Genomic DNA, 20,132 nt, shown 5'->3' with positions numbered 1-20,132 from the left:
GTGTAATTGTATTTGTCTACCAAGTACCAACATGTTTATTATTATTTTTTTTTCATAAACTAACATTGTATACAAGAAGTTAAAATAATAATAATAATTATACTAAAGTTAACCAATTCAAAATTACACACTCAAATGACTGTAATCGAAAACTTCTCGCGTATGTTAAGTATTATGTTAACAGGAAAAATAATATTATTATTTATGTTTATGCAATTTTATACATTGTTTATTACTACTATACAATAACCGCAAATATAAAGTGTTTTAATTGAATTAAAACCTCAACAATATTTTTTAAAGTTAAAAATGAATAACAGTTTTGGAAGAATATGACGGCAACGCGAGGGTTTAACCTATCACAGGTAATTATGGTGTTTAAGGTATAAATTTACATAACTAATAAAAATGTAAGAATTTGTTTCATAAAATAGTGAGGGGTTTAGCAATTCAGTGCAAAATTATCTGCGCGGGAAGATGCTCCATCAAAAACAACTACATTTATTATATTTCTTGCATAAATTAAGTTGTAAATAATAAATATTAGGAAAAATAAATGCAGTTTAATCCGTACGTCTGCTGGTGTTTAGTTCGCAGAGCACAATAACTATCACAAAGGTTAATAATATATACTATTTATTAGTTAAAGACATGATTAAAAGGGTTCGAACCCTGGACATGAAATGAAAGGAGCTGCACCAGAAGTTTAATTTCAATATTTTATGTGTGTTCTATAAAACTTAAAATCAAGGATTGTTAAACCAAGAAGTGATATCTAGTTTATTAGGGAGAAGGTATAAGATGTCTAAGTTTTCGCGCGCCATAGTCCCAGTCCCCCTTTAAAAATACAAGGGGGGGACGTAAAAGGAGGCCGGGCTAATTCGCCTCTCCTCAGTCGGAAAATACGTAATTTTCGTCATTCGCGTCGCGCTGACGTGAGTTTACAAGAACCAATGAGATGTTGGTTGTAATTTAGAGGCGGGGATTAACTCCGGACCTACGTTTGGACTGGAGATAAAGCTGGAAATGGGGCGAATTTATACCTTCTCCCTAATAAACTAGATATCACTTCTTGGTTAAACAGAGAGTGGAAACAATTAAGGAGTCATGATTTTTGAATATCAATTAAGGATAATTAAGAATTATGTTTGAATTAGACTCCTATTGAATGTAAGGTTAAAATATACATAAAGAAGGCAGGCTTCATAACTGTATAAACATTATATAGTGTTTATTTTCTCCTCAAATAGCTAAACCACTTGGAGTATAAGGTTTATCATAAGTCACCTGTTGATTTTCAGACTTTCACAATTGAAGTCCCCCCATAGTATTATCTTGTCACGAATGTTCAAAAAAAAGTAGTAAAAGAAAGATATAACAAGGCAGCCCTATCCCATTAGAGCTCGATATCCTATGATTAAATAGTCAAAAATAATTCTCTCTACTCTATATTATCAAAAGACTAGAAGCTGCATGCTTGAAAACCAACCACCACGTTCTAAGCCTTGGACATAGCGGATTATATCAAAGACGGACAGGTCAAGCCCTTGGCTGCGATATACGCCAATTACCTCATCGCTAATAGAATTTCCAAGACATAAAATATACATACAAACCCCGTAATTATATCCCGTATTTAAAGGAAATATGAAATAAGTCAAAAGTATCTTCTTTTTTTTTCTTTTACTAAGCCTAATCTATAGGACACCTTTTTGTGGTTGCTTAATGGTCAATTATATTTAATTAAGATTAGTCTTATAAGCACCGCGTATTAATTTAGCAAGTAATTTGTCACTAAAGAGGCATTTAATTTAAATTTCATTTAATGTTACCTTTAATTATAGGCCTTCTTTTTTTGCGCGAGCGCACTAAGGGGCTAACCACTCTCAACGATTACGTACGCCCGGGTTATATGTGATCATTTTATCATTGTCATACGCCTTTAGTGATGATCCCCTCGAAGTGTAGATACTGTGCATTGGATAAATGCGGCAATTGCAAATGAATATACTAGCTAATTAGTTAAATGATTAAAATTGATAGTGTTTGTGATATAAATTTCTTAATTAGCTTTTTCCGTTAATGACAAACGATGGAACTATTAAGGCAGCGTAATTTACGTCTGTAATATTTCATATTCCCTTTAAATTACGTATGCAAATTGAGTATAATTTTGACGTTAATAATTAATAAAAAATAAAAATAAAATTTTAAAATTCCCTGGAGATTTTCAACCGAATTAAAATGGTTATCCAAAACTTGAAACTTTTTAACGATAACGAACCCTTCCGCAATTTGATATTTCAATTATTTATATTTCGGGTAAAAAAAAATGTAATTTCATTCCTCGATTATTTTTAAAGAGCTATTAAATATATATTTATTTTAACACCCTTAAACGCGAGATAATTGTCGTAATTGTCAATCGTAATTAAATATACGCTTCCTTTCTTCATTACGGGTCTTTTAATTAATATAATTATACCAATATAATTTTAATTAAAAAGGGCCACACACGAATATCTAAGGGTGTCAAATAATAAATTCAATATTTACAGCTTTATTACGGAAAAGATGATTCGATGATGATGATGAGATATCATCTTTCCGAAATGACTGACGTAATGATGCGAATAACTTCTACTAATCAAAAAACACACGCATCGTTGGATATCGTATTATACGCCGCGATACGTCATGGGAAACCGTACGTGTGTCTGTCAATTGCAGTTCAAAAATCAGCATCTGAAAATCTAGATACGTATTTTTATGCTTGAATTTATCGACAAATTGGTTCCCATTACAACAGCAAATGTCGATGTTATCTCGGGGTAATTTACTATCTATTGATTTTTGCGTTGTTATCCATTTTATGACGTCTTCTCGCGTATGCACGTGACTTGTGTTTTGTTCAATCAAATGAATTGTAGCAGAAGCTGATAACCCTAACATCAGAAACCTCTCCCAGTTCTGCGATGAAAACTTTGGCAAAATGTGAAGAGATCATTTAACCGAATTTCAATCGACCAATACAAAATTTAACATATTTAATAATAATCAATTAACGTTAATTCCCATAAAACCATCAAAAATCAATTCTAACCTATAACCTAACTTAGCCGCCCTAAACGCCTCTACTAAACAACGTTTATGGCAATATAAAAATTAATAAACAAAGCAGATTTTTACGCCAACGTCGATTGATTGAAAATATAATTTGAAGATAGTGTGGTGGCAGCTAACTGATAAGTCGTTCTAATGGCGAGACACCAAAGTATGGTCAAACGTCCCAGGATTAACTTAACGTTTAATTGCGCACAACTTAAGACAACTTCCAACAAAGGAAGTAAATCGCAACATTCAAAACTTTTCCCATCAAATTAACTTTCATTCATCAAAACATGTTAATCGCAAATAATAACTATAGAATTCCATGTAAAAATCACATCATGAATCATGACAATATATACACCATAGCTTCATCACTTTACCACGGGATGGCGACTAGAATCGCGAATCTTCGAACTACAAACTTCAAAATGCAGAACTTTTAAATTCTGATTTTGAAGAGTCTACGGTATACCATAATAGTGGAACTGTTAGTTAAAACTATACGTTTTTTAGAACAGGGAAAAAAACGGTGTAAAATATTCGCAGAAATATGTGGAACAAGGTGTAGGTAGGCAGGTAGGTCTTGGTATATCTAACGTTTCATATTTCTTTTTGCAATGAAAATGCTTCATATATATATATTTTTCTTTTTCTTGGTTGCCCGCGCCGGGATATAGGAACTACCATGGTATCGTAGTTGTGGTACGTTCATTTAAGTTACGCCTATTGGCTTCCCACCACCTATCCGGGCTCTATATTCGAGTTTCTACCTTTCCAACTATGTATTTTCGTTTCGATTCAACTAGGGCAAACTCGAACTAGAAACTAAAAATTTTTTTTTAACTTTTTTTCTTTCATTCGGTTTAAATATCATTCCTGTTATTTTTATTTTTGCGAAACTAGCTATGTATCTTTTCTACATTCTACAGAAATGCTGGAGAAATAAAAAATAAAACTAAACTCAAAACGAGTTTGACAAAAATTCAGTTGGAACTAATATATATACAGTTATTTAAATTAGGCCTAACCTTTAAGTCTAACTTCTTAAATAAAAATAGGCTTAAGATTTAACCTAAAGTTCTTTAAATTAGGCTTAAGTTTAACTCTAAACAACGTACAATTATTTAAATTAGGCTTAACTTTAAACCACGAATAGATTTTCTAGATTATATAGTTATAGTTCTTCTTAATTATAATTCAAATCTTTAAATTTCGACCAACTTCTGCCCTAAAATTACTTAAATTCAATTTAACTTTTAACCTACGACTCTGTTGAATTAGTCCTTTACTTTAAGTCTAAAATTATATCATTTAGGCCTAACTTAACACCTATACGTTTTTTTTTTGACAGAAAAAGAACCTAAATGTATATACGTGTTTTTCCACAAAAAAATAAAACATTTCCCTCTGATAAACAATATTATACATTTACTATATAGTTATATCCTAAAAACTATATAACCATATAATTTAGTTTAGTTCATTTTTGTGTTTTATATCGCGTGCTTAGAGCTATATTCGAATCAAGTTTAATTAAACTCTATACGAGAAGTAGGCCTATACCTCATGTTCTAAAAATTACATTTACAAAAATCATACTAAACTAAACAAAAGAATTTGGGATTTTCTTTTTTTTTTCCAATGTGAAATGTTGAAATGACTCATAATCCAAATCGTTCACGTAAGAAAAAAATTCAAAATGTCATTAAAAATCGATGTTTTAAACTGGTTTAACACCAGGGTTAACAGGGCAAACCCAAACCGCAAAAAACAACTTGGATTTGAGAAGAAAAAAACAAGACGGAAACAATGGTTCAGTCTTTGAGAAAAAAAAATTTATTTTTTAAAAAAAAATTGTCAAGAGAGAAAAACTAAGGATGACAAAAAATTATAAGTAACAGGTCCCCGGGCAAAACAGGCTCGATGTAAAAAAAAAGTGTCCTTGCCTCTATATTTTAGAAATAACCTAATTTATTCAATATATCCATGAATAACTAACTGAAAATTAAGCCACAATGATTTTTGGTTGATTATAGTTTTAACCAAATCGATTCATCGAGAAGCGCTGCATGGAGTTACTTAAAATTCATTTAGTTAATTTATACATGTATAATTAATATTCACGGGGAAATTAAAACATATTCATAACGTAAAACTATGGTCTAAACCGCGAAAATGGCTCCTGGTATTTTATAGCGTTAAATCTTAAATCTTATTTCAGCTGCTATTGCATGCGTACTAGTTTGCGACTTTGCGTGAAGCTTTCAAACTTCTGGAACTAAAAAGTTAACGCCGCCATTTTTACCTGTGTATAGACGAAACCAGTCATGCGTAATGACGTTACCAACTTTAGCCCACCCCCCTTTCAAAATCGTCTAAAACTTGCGCATGAATGTTACGAAATTTTCAAACGTTTTTATATACAATTTCAATATAAATGTATCTTATCATAAGAAAATAATCAAGTGGGATAAGTTAAACATTACGTACCTATATAGTCACTAATTTTTAACACAAAAACTAAAGTTAATTCTTGGCATAGGAGCAACTTTAAAATACAATAATTAATTGTTAATTTTATCAAAACTTTTTTGGAAAAGGCTGGTTGGCAATGCGACTGATCAACTTATTGGGTTATTATTTACTTATGATTAAGATTTAAATATATCATAAATAAATTAATTAATTTAATATTGATTCTTCATAAAAATATCTACAACCCTCGCTCCTCTCTCTAGGGACATGCCTGAACCTAAACTTATTTACTTAATATAAAATTAACATATTATGATTTAACAAACTACATATTCTGTTTTACACCATGCAGTTCAGGTGTGATTAACGCGTATAACCATGCAGGAAATCACTGACCCCTCCCCAATAGTTAAAAGGTCCATAAAAGCCAAAGCGAAATTAAATTTTACGAGGCTGGGGCTAGAGCTAGAGCTTTAGAGAGAGAAGAAATTGAGCATGTTTGAAGTATATCATTAACCACACGCAAATCCCAGTTAATAATTCGAGAAAAACCTCACTATACCTCCTCCACCCCACGTGTTTAATTTGACCTATTAGTCGAAGTAACGAAGTGCTTAGATCCTATACTTACAAGCTACGAGAGAGAGAGAAAAAATCTGGCGTTGATTCAATGAGATGCTAAAATACTGTTATAGTATTAAGTAGCAGTATAGTAGTAGTAAAAGGAACCGGGCGATTAAATGTCCAAATTATCCAACAAAATTACTGTAATTGAAATCTCTTAATCCGACGGCGCGAGCACCCGTTTATATTTGATTGATACGCCTTTAATGGGGCAGCCATTAACTTCTTCATTTATTTAATTAGATTCATTCAAATGATAAAGATATTATTTTAAAGTATACTATACGTTTCTTACCCCTTCAAATAATACACCACTTAAGCGTCGATTAATAAATAACGCATTGAAGTAAATAATCACAACTTAATTAACTCGGTGGTCGAATTCGCATTGGATAAACATTCTTAGTGAGCGTATGGTATGTCCAAAAATAACAAGACTAAACCCTAATTTCAGCGCATCGTAGCTATAGGTCAAATGGTTCTGCAGGTAAGTGATAACTTGTGGCAATTACTAGGCTGATTTCACCCCTACCATTGCAAGATTAAAGTCAGGTCTATTTTTTTAAGTGTAACATGATCTAAGCAAAATTGATATGTATATACTTCAACTGGAATTCATACAGTTAATAGGAACACTGTGTAGTCATTGAAGGATTTTGTTCGAAGAGTTAGACTATCCTCATGTATGACGAATTTCACCTCGCATATACGTTAAACCTTGCGCGTAACGGATAGTAAATTCTCAAGTCCGACCCACAAAACCACGCGTAGAAATGAACACGAGAGATATATATAGGTGCACTATTATTCCTAGTAGCCATATGTATTTCTGACTTCAAGCATACGTTATCTGTTTCTTTAATTCCGTTTATCTATCTTCCCCTTTCACTGACAGTAAACTAAGACTAACAAATGCGTACGTACACTGTAGAAAGTATACCTAAAAACCCGTTAAAAGTCTGGATACGTAAAATCGTGGTTAAAAAACAAAAATGGATCCGATTAAATCACAGATGCTCGCACGATACGTAACGTAATGCTAGCAAAAACCTCGACCCATATTTTTCAACAGCACGAAGCGAAAATGAACTGGCCAATATAACTTTCATAACATTCTCTTCGACCCAAGTCTTGATGGCGTTAGAAACTTAGTAACAAAACCAGGTTCATAATGTTCCCTATTGAATAATGGAGATTATGGTATGAAGTCGTTTGAGTCAAGTAGATATCCATTTAGTTTCTTGTTGGTGGTCAATGATAATGGCAGCTATACGCTATCATCGCGCGCTAATACGATTCCAATTGACTCCCGCCATTTTTAGGGTTAGTTTAATTCTATTTGAAACTATGTACCTTCAGTCACGCGCACTAGTTGCACGTCAGAACGTTACAGGAGTTAGGCCTAATTTGAAAAAGCTTCAATTTAGGGTTAGCAAAGTTGGAGGAAGCAAGAGGGTGCAACGTTTACCCAGAATTCCTTTAGTTCTTTCTAAATTCCATGTGAGAAACGTTTAAAAGCAGACTACATTGATGTCGTTGCGCGGTAAATTAGTTCAGTAAAAGGCTTAGTTTTTAAGCTATCCCATGGAGAGTTTTGATATACCCAAAATGGGTTTTTAACAATGTCCCAAGAAACTTTTAGTATTTTCGGCAAAAGTAACAGATGCTTGCACTTTAGTAACTGTATCATGGGGAAGCAATTAAAATTTGGCAAACCAATAAGACCCGAATTTCAGTAGGTAAAAACACCGACAATGGCTTTTAAGAAAGGTTAATTGAAGGCCGACTTGGGAACAAATGAAGAACCTAAAATATCTTTCCCATATGATACTAAAGAATTGCCATATAATGCTAAGCCTAAAAACACACAAGGATGCCTTAAGCCTAATTAGAATAAATGGAATAATACTCTTCCAAACAAAGAAGAAAACTAAATAGGCCTAACAAAGAAAGATCTAAAGGAACGTGCGTTGTCACTGTTTCATATATTCCTTTTTTTTTTTTTCAATTTCCATTTTGAATACGTATAGGCCTATATGGTATGAAACGAAATGGGAGGAGTCAATTTTTAATTATCCTTACAGGAATGATATATTAACCAGGATATTTTAGTTTTCTTTTCAAGGGATCCACCCCCTATTTAAAAAGTGCTTTTATAAAACAACAAGGGATAGGGTATTTGTAACTAAACGAAGTTCCAATCTTCACAACTGCAATATGATTTTAACAGATTGTCGGTTGATCATTTTCAATTTCATCTATTCTTTCTCATATAGATAAATCTGATATATTTTATAATTTAAGGTTAATTTTATGGAATTTCTGGACAATTACCCGACCCCTTCGTTAGAATAGTCAGAATGAAAAAACCATTAGTAGACCGACAAAGAGAAATTTTTGGGTGCTTTTGACGCGTACGGAAAAACATTACACACACACACTCACATTGGGTCCACACATTCTCCCCCGTTGCCTGAAATGCTCGTAATTTGTAAGGACCCTCCAGTAATTGAGTGAGGGTGGAACCAACCTTACCTCGACACGAAAACCGTTCGCGTTTTCAAACGTTTTCAATGGACTTTTTCCAACAAACGCCGGCGCACGAGACTCGGGGTTTGGTTATTACGTTAAAAACGCGTTATCCCCTCAGAAGTTCCTATTGTTTATGATTGGGTATAGAGTTACAGCCTTTAGGGTTTAAAAGTCCACGTGGGTTGATGCGCGGTCATTGTGGTGGTGGTAGGTAGGTAGGTATACGTAGAATTACTATTATCTCGATACCAATACGCCCTCATCCATTACGCGGGTATAACCAGACTTATGTCCGTTCCAAATGAAAGTCGTAATACGTTCAAAGGCTTAAAAAAGGCTTAGGATTAGCACGTTGCATCTGTTCCCCAAAATTCCAATATCTTCGCGTACAAACTAAGTGCATTTCTCTTTGTGGTTAAATTTAACTTCATCTATATTCTTGTAGATCTCAGAAGCTGAAGAGGGGCCTTGGTAAAGACAAACACGAGTCTAACTAAGCCTTGGCATGCCAATTTCAGGTACTGTATATACAAATCGAGTAGGAGTGGATATTGGATAGCGTGTGAATTGGTCCGGAGACTATAGGGCATTGTTTCCGTGCACCAAAACCTTATAAACACTCCCTCTCGCTCGCGCTTATAGTTAAGCCTATTTCTTTACGTTTGATCGTGTTAGCTAAGCCTAACGCGTGTAATGTACTACCACCAAAGAGGTGGAGTTGTTAAAGGCAAACGAAAAACGTTTGTCGGTTAGATTTTCTCCCTTAAGTGGTTTATGTAAAAGAAAAATTAGTACTTTTCGTGATGTACTATGTGTACTTTTACGTACAATCACAGTTTACTCACGAGGTTCGCCGCGTTTCACGCCTTTTTCTTTTTTTCGTTAAGCCTAATGCCAACTCCAAAATGGCGTATACTAAGTACATAACACGAAAAAAAACCCTTGATGTTGTTTTAATAATACACTTATTAATGGAATTGTACAAGAGCTACTTAAAGGAACCGAGAATATTTTGTACAAAAGACCTGAGACCCAATACTATCTTTAAACGTTCTACGATCTTCTATGGGTTCTTGGTTTATCACAAATATTTGACCCAATTACGTAATCATAACATTGGCAGCGCTCGTAAGAAAACAAACAGTATTCAACTCTATAAACAAATAAAAAAATCATTCTACAATAAAACCTCTTGTGTTGTCATGTTTTTCTACTTCAAAAAAACACACACAAAACATTTGAGAATGTTTTCAAGGAGTGGAAATTTTGACTCTCTTGAAGAAAGAGAGAAAGAGAGAGAGTTTTATAATAATTACCATAGCAAGATCTTGTTCTTCGAAAAGATTCTATTGCCACAATAAGAGGAGACTAAAAAAAATAAATTTCAGAGAAATTTCTAGAGTTTTTCGTCTGTTCTTTGGACTGCTGTATATAAGATACATAGCGGCAAAAGCAAAGTAGAGAAAACCGTTCGCAGTCGCTAACAACGTTAATAACTACCTTTCACAATTTTGATACGAGTGCCTGAAGACGAACAACTTGGAAGAAGTCAAAAGATGGCTAAGGAAAGACGGGGCCCGTCGTTGGCGAGACAGAAAAAATAAAAACTTCTATGGTTCTCAAGTTGTATGTACTGTTGATGAAAATTTTCCAAGATTTAAAACGTTTTAACTCCGTGTTTTCAATAAATTTCATATTCTGTCTCTAAGTTACTACGTCTTTCGTCTAAACTCCTATTAATTTCAATGGAAAAAAAAAGAATCTTGCGGTTGAAAGAAAGAGTCCTTGTTTTTGAATCAAAAACGAGGACCCGTCAAATTGACGAACGCAGAATAGGAAGAGTGGAGATGTAAAAAGAAGAAAAAAAATGTATTAAAAATTGGCCCGAAAAGATTGTAACACAAAAAGATCTTCATCAGAAGAAAATAAAAATTCAACTGACATCCTCCTGACTGACATGTTAAGAAAATAAACGAAAAGGGGGTTATCCGTCTTAATACTTATTACGAATTTTAAATTTTAACCCAATGGTCAGAATACTTATTTCAAAAAAGCTCAATGTTTTTTCCCATGTACATCTACGAGCCGGTTAAAATTATCATGAAAGTAGGGACTTAATGGCACTTTGCTCTATTTTTCTATACAGAAATAGCTTTAGAAGCGTAACAACTGTCATTAGTCAAGGAATCGAGGGGCTAATAACTCAGCGTATGTGTACAAGCTGTCCCTTTGACTATCCAGAAGGGGTTGGTTACACGTAATCTTTGTAAGTCTTAAACTGATTACATGGTACCAAGAACCCATTTAGGACCCGTCAATGCGTGAGGGTCACAGCCCAATTTCATATTTGCATGTTCTCAAGTCTTACATATATGTTCTACGGCTCTATAATCCGTGTACATGGAATGCGTGAGTGATTAGCCCCTCGTCGGAACTGCGTATCTCTTCGGTAAATCGGTATTAGGCTTCGATATCTCCCTGTAATTTAACGCTGAGCGCCTTCAAGCAGGGCTAAACTATTTTTTCTGCTCAATACCATTTCACCTGTCAGTAAACGGTTTAAAAATGGCTATAACTACACCGTATTCCTTCACTGCAAACTGACAAGCGTTTCGACAGTCGAAATAACACTTTCGTTGTAGTAGCTTTCACCAAACCATGGAATAATAATAAAAGAAATGTATAGTGGAAAGAAAATTCATGGGTTTTGAACAAGCAGGATGAGAAAGATAAGAATTTGACCGAGTGACCCATCTTTTTTTTATGTGTGTAAATTTTTTGTTCAAGTTACGATTCGATGGTTGAAGGTTTTTTTTAGGGTTAATACTAAGCCTAACTGTGTAGTACAGCGTCTCAATGCTTGACTTGAGTTACTTCCTACATGTACCGGAAAAACAAAACAAATTTGAACAAAAAAGAATTCCCGACTTTCTTTATTATTAAATCGAAAATCGAGATCAAGCGAAAGTTCTCGCGTCGATTCAGTGGTTTTGTGATTCAATTTAAATTCTAGTTTTCGTTTGGTTCAGAATTAACTATTTTTTCAAAGAACGCTGGCGGAACAATTACATAAGTGTTATCATAAGACATGTCCCATAAGTTTATCACTGGCTACAAACTGGAGCTTGCAGGGTTGGCAAGTTTTTCAGCTTGTCATGAAGTGACAATGTATGTCATAGATTCGAGGTAAAGCGAATACGCCTGGTGAGGCGCTGTCAAAGGCTTAGTAATGCAGACTAAATAGGAAGATGGAAGCCCTGCAAAACTAACCGAGTGTAGTACTTCAATTCTCGTTTGTCGTTCTCGAACTAGCTCTCATAGTAAGTCTCTAGTATTACGGACTACTTATGGAACATATAAACTTATGGTGTTACCTTAATCTAATCAGAATTAATTGATTAAATAAATAATTAAGGAAAGCAAAATTACTCAATAGGGTTTTTATACTGCAGTTTCTGAAAAAAAGGTTTGCAAAAAACACTACCTTAGAAGAAAAAGAAACGAAACAAAAAAACCCTGAGAATTTTTGGGTATAAAATTACGTAACATATTCACGTATCATAAATTTCTGGGCTGCTGTTGTTGCAAATGAAATGAAAACGGTGCAAAACGAGGAATTTGCTTAAAGCTCTTACATAATTAGGTTAATGACTTGGCTAATCATCTCAAAAACAGGGGAATGAACACCATGCACTTTGGCGTAAAGAGATGGAGGTGGGTAAAAATGTCTAGATATGAGGCAAAATACTACAGAAAATGTCTCGTATATTATAAAAGTGAAAGCTAATATCAGTGCCGGTGTAAAAACAATTATGAATCGACATTACGTTTTTATATGGTAATCAAGTCCCACGGGGACGAAAAAAAATGTGTCTATATATTCATTAAATAGTATCATAAACACGTCGCTTAAAATATAATTAAGATAATATTTTTTAAGCATAAAAGGAATATAGTTGAGGACCGTTTTTATATTTAAATCCAATCTATATCTATATCAATAAAACTAGTAAAAGTTCTAATTGATAATCAACACCCTGTCTGAGCCCCTTTACCTAGAAGGGTGAAAATTTATTCTTAAGCAGACGACGCTTAAGATTTTTCCAATCGGCAGATATCTTGAAAAATGGCGGCATGAAATATAAACAAAACCTTTATTGAATAACGTTGATTGGGCGTTTCAATTTTGTACACTGGTTCCATATTTCTTATAGACGGGTTTCGTGTCTTTTACGGTTCGATTTTAAAATGTATAGCTTAACCATCTCACATATTAAATTCGATCCTTACCGACTCGTAATGGGGAATAATTATTTATTAAAATACTAATTTTACCTCAATTAAATAAAAAATTTAAAAGCGTGGCTGGAGCGGTTAATTTAATTTCCCATTAAATAAAAAAACGAAATTATCGCTATTAACTTTAAATTTGTCTTAAGTATTTAAGTAATTGGTTAATTTGCCCTTAGGTTTATCGGTATATAATTAAACAAGGGATTAACAAACAATGTAAAATAATGCGCTTTATTTGAAAACAAAGAACTTTATAACGTCGCAAAAATCAAGTAACTTGATAAGCGATAATTGACGTGAATAAAAAGCTTTTTGCGCGCAGGTATTTTTTTAAAAAAAGATAATTTTATTTCCACGCCCATGATTGGAAAAGTTGATAATAAAAACTGGCTACCGTAATATTAATGAACGGTTGTAAGATTACGCCAAATTTATTAATTAATTACTTTGCGTGAGTTAGCTAGCTAGAGGCGAGCACCAAGAAAGAACCCATGCAGTCTCTCTCTCTCTTCCTAATAGCCAGTGTGTGATTGAACTAAGAAATAAGCTAAGAATACTTAATTTTTGGGATTGATGTTTGGATTAAATTTTTAGTTTACTGAATAAATATTATATTAGAGTTATTTTTGCGCTGCAAAATGCGACAAACCGTATCAAAATCGGTTTATGAATAAGAAAGTTACGAATTTTTGAATAAAACAAATACCTTAATTTTCTTCAATAATTTAAAATATGACGTAACTATATTTGCAAATGATTCGTATTAAATCCATTTAAAAATACATATAGAAAGTCTTGGGCTTAAAATACGACTATAAAAAGAGCACATTTACTTCTTAGTCTTTAATTAATTTAACTTAATTAAATGAATTAAAAATAAATTAATAAAATTCCATCTCGATTCAGATTTCCAGCAGTTAAATCGCTTCTGGAGATGATCGAGCGCGTTGAGAGCGGATAGAACATTACTTAACACGACCCCTGGGTGGTTAGTTAGATGACCTTTCTTTTGTTCAGTCTAGTATAAATACAAGGGTCGCCCTCGAAAAGCGTAAAAAAAAAATTGGGGAACATAAGGGGTGTCATTTATATCAAAATTTCTCACCCTCTATCAAATATGTAGAGAGAGACAGAGCAAAGGAGAGAGAGGCAAATGTTCCTAGACACGTCATCCACAGTTTTATTGGCCGTTTCCTGTGTGGAAACCTAAGCCCCTATAGTTCCTAGAACACACTAAAATTACGCTACTATCGAGGCTTCGTAATATATTCATAAATACATCTTACGCGTTGCAAACAGCGCTTGGACAATTCACCCTCAGAGGACTCTGAATACTGATAAATTTCATCTTCAAACTCGACCACAGATAAGGGCAAACAGAGCTTGTATCAAAGCACTAGACTCGCCTATCCACTGTGGTATATTCTAAACCAGGGAAAATTTCGTATACATAGACCATTCAACTCATAATGAGGACCACGAAAGCTTAAGGACTGAAATTGTAGTTCGAACTACATCGCGTCAAAAACTACTGTCCTCTACAATTCTTTTGCAAAACAAGATGACCAAAGCGTTGGCCATAATAGTAGCCACATCGTTCTAAGCTCCAATCTCCATGTAAGAACTAACCCTACTTCGTCAAGTACCCAACAATGGTTTAGAACTGGACTTCACTAACAATTCTTCAATAGACACCGGGGAGGTTAGCCAACTCGCGCTGCCTCTAGCGGTGCTTCTATTCGCCAGGCAAAAAACCCCCATGGTGTTCCCTTCTCTTCTAACAACTAATACTACTACTTCTTCCTGTCCAATCATACGATATGGCTAAAAAACCCTACATTAGCCCAACTTACTAAACCAAAGTTTAGTATTATTTCTACTACAATCTTCGACTGTACAACGCATGCCATGGGTGCGCACGATACCACCACACGCTTTAACAGGAAACGACGGCTAGTCCAAGTCAGTTGTCTCTGATGGCCACTACCAGGGCTATCCCCATTAATTGAGGCTAGAGCGTTCTTCTCTATTCCCGCTTGGGTGGTTTGAAACAATAGGAATTAAAAATGAAAAAAAGAAAGAAAAAAGGAAACAAGCTTAACGTGCGCGTCTAGTAGAATAATTTCTTGGAACCCAAGAAGACAGAAGCGGGTTTCGTTGTCAAATGGTGGGGGGGATTTAAAAAAGAGGGGGGAGGGTACAATCTTGTGTCATCCAAATTGTCAGATAAGGTGAAGGAAACAAAAGCCACTCAAGGGTGTCTTTGGATTTACCTAAACTTAAAGGGATAGAAGCACCTTTGTTTTGTTTTGTTTTTAATTTAAGGAATTGATCATAAAAAGTATTTAAAAAACACGTGATACTTGAATGAATCTTACCGGATGTTCGTTCGGTTTTCAGGGGTAGTTTCGCGGGGATGGTGACAAGGGTCAAACCGTATACTGGGTTAAAAATAGCCCAATTTGATTGGGGCGACGTGCATGTAGATGGGTTTTGTTTTGACCAAGGCTTAGGATTGAAGTGCACGGTATGACGTCGTAGTTCGAGAATAGAGAGCATAATTGACGCTGCCATATTGGTGGGTTTAAAGCAGGGATGAAGCTGAGACCACCCAATATGGCTACCAGAACAGCGGTAAGACTTGGGAGTGTGTGACGTACTACTATCCCATCTGAAAGCTCTCTCTAGACCCAAAAATGTTTGATGAAAATTAAATACATCAGGCATGCAACTACCCTTTTAATCTAAAGGTGGACTGAAAGACTACACAAAATGATTCACCGAAATGAATTTTACATTTTATCATAAAACATTTCATAATACCCTTACTTTTGTGGAAATAATTCTTCTTGAGAATATGTATGGACAGGGAAGTAAAAATCGGTATATAGACCTTTAAATTTTGTTTTTAATGCGTTCTTAGCATGTGAAATAAATTTCACAAAACTACCTAAATATTATATACCTATATACTATACCATCTTTCCGCTCGAGGAATTCGAAATTGCTTTGGCATTATTTTAGGAACAGGGTGTTCAAAAAATTAAAAATACATTAAAACAATATTAGGTCTAAAAGTTTATATAAGGTTTATTGCGACTGAAATACGAAAAAAAAAAAATTATACTTATTTCCCATATATATATATAGAGGAAACAGAAAGATCAGAAATACCGGCGTAAGATTTTTATATCGGGCATGTCAGAAAAAATAATTACCCACTAAAGAAGTTGTCACTCAAACTGAATGGTCAATAATATAGTGGTCAACGTATATCAAAGTGACCACTATATTATTAAATCAAACTAAAAGTATATAACTTAGAAGTAAGATGTATACAAGGGTTCATACGAACCTGCATGGAAAACTCGAGGAAATAATTAGTTTAATTTTAATAATAAATAGTTTAAGGGAAATTTGTGAGGTTTGAGTAAGTATGTTCTGAAGGTGTTACTTCAACTATGAAAAAAAACCACTTCCATTGTTATTACTCTATATATGCGAAAAACCTGGAAAATTCAGGGAAATATATGGGAAAACCTGGAAATCTTAGGGAAAACATGGAAATCTTAGGGAAATATAAGGGAAAAACCTGGAAAACTTAGGGAAATCGGTTTTTCAAAAGTTGAACCCTGTTTAAATACGAAAACCAAACTTGTTAATTACAACAATTTTAGTTGATTTAAAAAAAAAATTATAATTTTCTATAAAAGTAGGTGAATATTTTTAGATCGACTCTCAATACAGATGATGGGAAAGTTAAGGACATCGAGTCCTAGACTTCTGGTGAAATATAATCCAAACAATGTCAAAATATGTCTATTATACATTTCCTTTGGGATTTCTTTCGCCAAAAAATGGTTGGTCAGTCAGAAAAACACGCGATCCTCTGTATATAATCACGTTTAAACCATTACTCAATTATAATTAGCTATAACAACGCCAGTTAATTTATTAGGTTGGTTTTTAGGTATATTAAATTTAATTCTCTAAATTGAAATTCGATGTCAGGGGTGCGAGCGGGAAACTGTTTTTTTCTTCCCGCCATTTAAAATTGTAAAAACGTCATCCCAGCTCGCGCCATTTAAACTCCCTGGAGTTTAGGACGTACCAGGACGGCACGAGACTCGATATATACTGTAGAGTTTAGGAGTCAAGCGAATCATGAAAAGCCTCGTTTCACGCGTCATGGGCTGGAAGAGCAGATAGTCCAGCTAGGGTTAGTGTATACAGTAGCGAGCAGCTAGGGTAATGTCAAATCAGGATTGACAAACAGATCACGATCCTCAAAAATTGGCCCATTATATCTGCTAAGTTCGTATCCTATATCGAACCGCACCAAACTCTGCAAAACTCGCATGAAGAATTTTTAAAATCCATGAATTTAAGCCGTGTCTTTTACATTCATGAATATTGTGTAGGCGTCTAGGAATAAATTTGAGGTAGGATTAAGATTAAGATGTTTCTCAGCTCGATAGTTTATAGAATCATGATTTCCTTCAACTCTCTCTAAACTGAATGATTTCCCTGACACATGTGCCCAGCTGTTTTTAATGTTGGTATGAACCCTGGGTTAGTTATCCATGAATTTAAGCCGTGTCTTTACATTCATGAATATAATATGCAATGTAAAGGGATCCACCTGTGAACAAGCCACAGGCTTAGTGTGGAAATCCCTTCATAGACAAAGCTTAGATTGTGTAGGCGTAGGAATAAGTTTGAGGTAGGATTAAGATTAAGATGTTTTTCAGTTCGATCTCTGCATGGTTTATGGAATTACGATTTCCTTCAACTGTCTCACATATGTGCCCAGCTGTTTTTAATGTTGGTATGAACCCTGGGTTAGTTAATTATACGATATTCATGCATAAATTAAAACCCATTCTGTGTGCCATTACCAGGAATGCATACAGCTAAAAGAATAGCCGTTTTCTCAAGGTATTTAGGTGCGTATTTTGTGTGAAGAACTATAGACTAACGAATTTCACCTCGCCAATAATCTATCTCACTACGCGTTACACCTTGTGACGTCGCGTGGCTACCAACCAATGAAATCGCAGATAGAATGACGTCATTCAGAATAATCCGTCGTGGTGAATTGACGTGGGAGATTAAGGGCAACAATTATTCCGATTATCTATATACATTCCTAGTTTTTACAAATACGACTGTGTGTTGCGAAGGAAAATATGTCCTACAGTGAGAGAGAGCAAAATATATCCAGATATTCCGTGATAAACGTTTATCATTTGTACACCAGCTTTAAAAGTTACAAGAACAATTATTTTACAATATATATATATTGTTTCCAAAATATTTAAGTGTTATTAAACGGTTATAATGTATTTTTAAGTCAAAACGTCTCTCACGTAAATATCCTATTAAGTACAGTCACCGAATGTGACCATACATTTATTATTTGTCTCTCAGTATAAATTTTATATATTTTTATGTAATTTTTATACCAAAAACTGTTTTAGGTATAGGCCTATGAGAAAATTACCCCAAAAAAAAAAAAAAAAAAATACCGCGGAAAAATACAATTTCAATTCTCTTCCCATATATAAATATAAGAAACAAATTATTTTAAATTACTCTTGATTACGGGAACCTTTTTTGATGATAGATGCGCGGTATGTGCATGCACGGTGCCATACCCGGTTACTGAACCTCCCTGAATTCCATGTTTTAGATCAGATAAAACTAAATTTTACCAAAATTAACTTAAACCAGGAAATAAAAAAATGTTTTTTTTTAACATTTTCCATGCCATAAAAGTATTAAATTTTGTCATTAACTTTTTGGAAATTTCGTAAAGACTATACAGTCTTACGATGTTTAAATGAAAGGGTCAAGTTAAGAGTTTTCTGTAACGAGTTACATGCTTTTTAACATAAGCCTGGGCGTTAGGCCTAGGTGTGAAGCTGATAAAGCTATTGGGGTATTAAGTTCTATCAAGAAGCGATATCTAGTTTATTAGGGAGAAGGTATAAATTCGCCACATTTCCAGCTTTATCTCGAGTCCAAACGTAGGTCCGGAGTTAATCCCCGCCTCTAAATTACAACCAGCATCTCATTGGTTCTTGAAAACTCACGTCAGCGCGACGCGAATGACGAAAATTACGAATTTTCCGACTGAGGAGAGGCGAAATAGCCCGGCCTCCTTTTACGTCCACCCTTGTACTTTGAAAGGGGGACTGGGGCTATGGCGCGCGAATACAAAGGCATCTCATACCTTCTCCCTAATAAACTAGAAATCACTTCTTGATAACACCTGATTGATTTTCACTGTTTGTCTGCTTGACTTAAAGGTCTAAAGCGTAGGCGCCTGTATGTTCAGTTAATCGCTCGCATTAATTAATTAGTTTAATAATATGTGTATAAGATTTCAATTTGAATATTCACTCTTTTACATGCTCTTTAACTAAACTAAACTTCGTTATGTAAAGAACTGAGCTTATCTTTCTTTTAGCTTTCCAAACGAAATGATAAAAACAGAAATTAAAACCAACTTTTTCTATCTAGGGCCTACTATATCGAAATTTGCATATTGTACGTTAAAAGAAAAAGATTCAACCGCCTTTATTTAATATTTGGGTAAAAAATGGGATGAACTGTATATATATATAGGTATATTTCGGCGTATTGAAAATATTCGCCATCAAATAAATCCATTAATATTATTTCTTTTCTCGAGGGGCTTGAACAAACAAAGGCTAGCTGAATAATCCAAAAAATCTGGGGATTCAAACTCAAAATGCAAACACAAAAAGGTGTATTTGTATTTTTATATATCAACGGAAAAAATAAAGCGTATCGGTTACGGGCGTGCTGCGAATTCGAGAGCAAATCTGATCCCTTAGTCCAGTATGAATTAATTCAAATTATCTCAGTAATATTCGTCACGAAGACGTGAGCCATTAATGTCAACCTAACTTTGGTTTGGGGGTCATTTCGAGCCGCCACTATATACAAAAGTCCTCGAATAATAAACTACAACAGGTGAATTTCAAATATTTTAAACTGTAATTCCATCAGGTAAAATAGGGTTCAAACAACTTGTGGAATAAACCGAGTTCCCTGAGTTTTCCAGGCTT

At 34.2% G+C, this 20,132-nt stretch overlaps 2 long non-coding RNA genes across 3 annotated transcripts in view; one reads left to right on the top strand and one right to left on the bottom strand.

Annotated features, from left to right (window-relative positions):
• The window catches only part of LOC149651490 (uncharacterized), a 140,904-nt gene that overhangs the window by 3,399 nt on the left and 117,373 nt on the right, over positions 1-20,132 (bottom strand). The gene's annotated exons all lie outside the window — the stretch shown is intronic.
• LOC149651494 (uncharacterized) overlaps positions 1-20,132 on the top strand; it is a 52,481-nt gene that overhangs the window by 11,295 nt on the left and 21,054 nt on the right. The gene's annotated exons all lie outside the window — the stretch shown is intronic.

The sequence above is a fragment of the Phalangium opilio genome, unplaced genomic scaffold (assembly GCF_054372755.1).
Source record: "Phalangium opilio isolate 3A_F unplaced genomic scaffold, DU_Popi_V2 ptg000082l_1, whole genome shotgun sequence".
NCBI classification, from domain to species: Eukaryota; Metazoa; Arthropoda; class Arachnida; order Opiliones; family Phalangiidae; genus Phalangium; species Phalangium opilio.
Note: the sequence above shows the minus strand (reverse complement) of the source record. Positions and strands in the feature narration are given on the sequence as shown.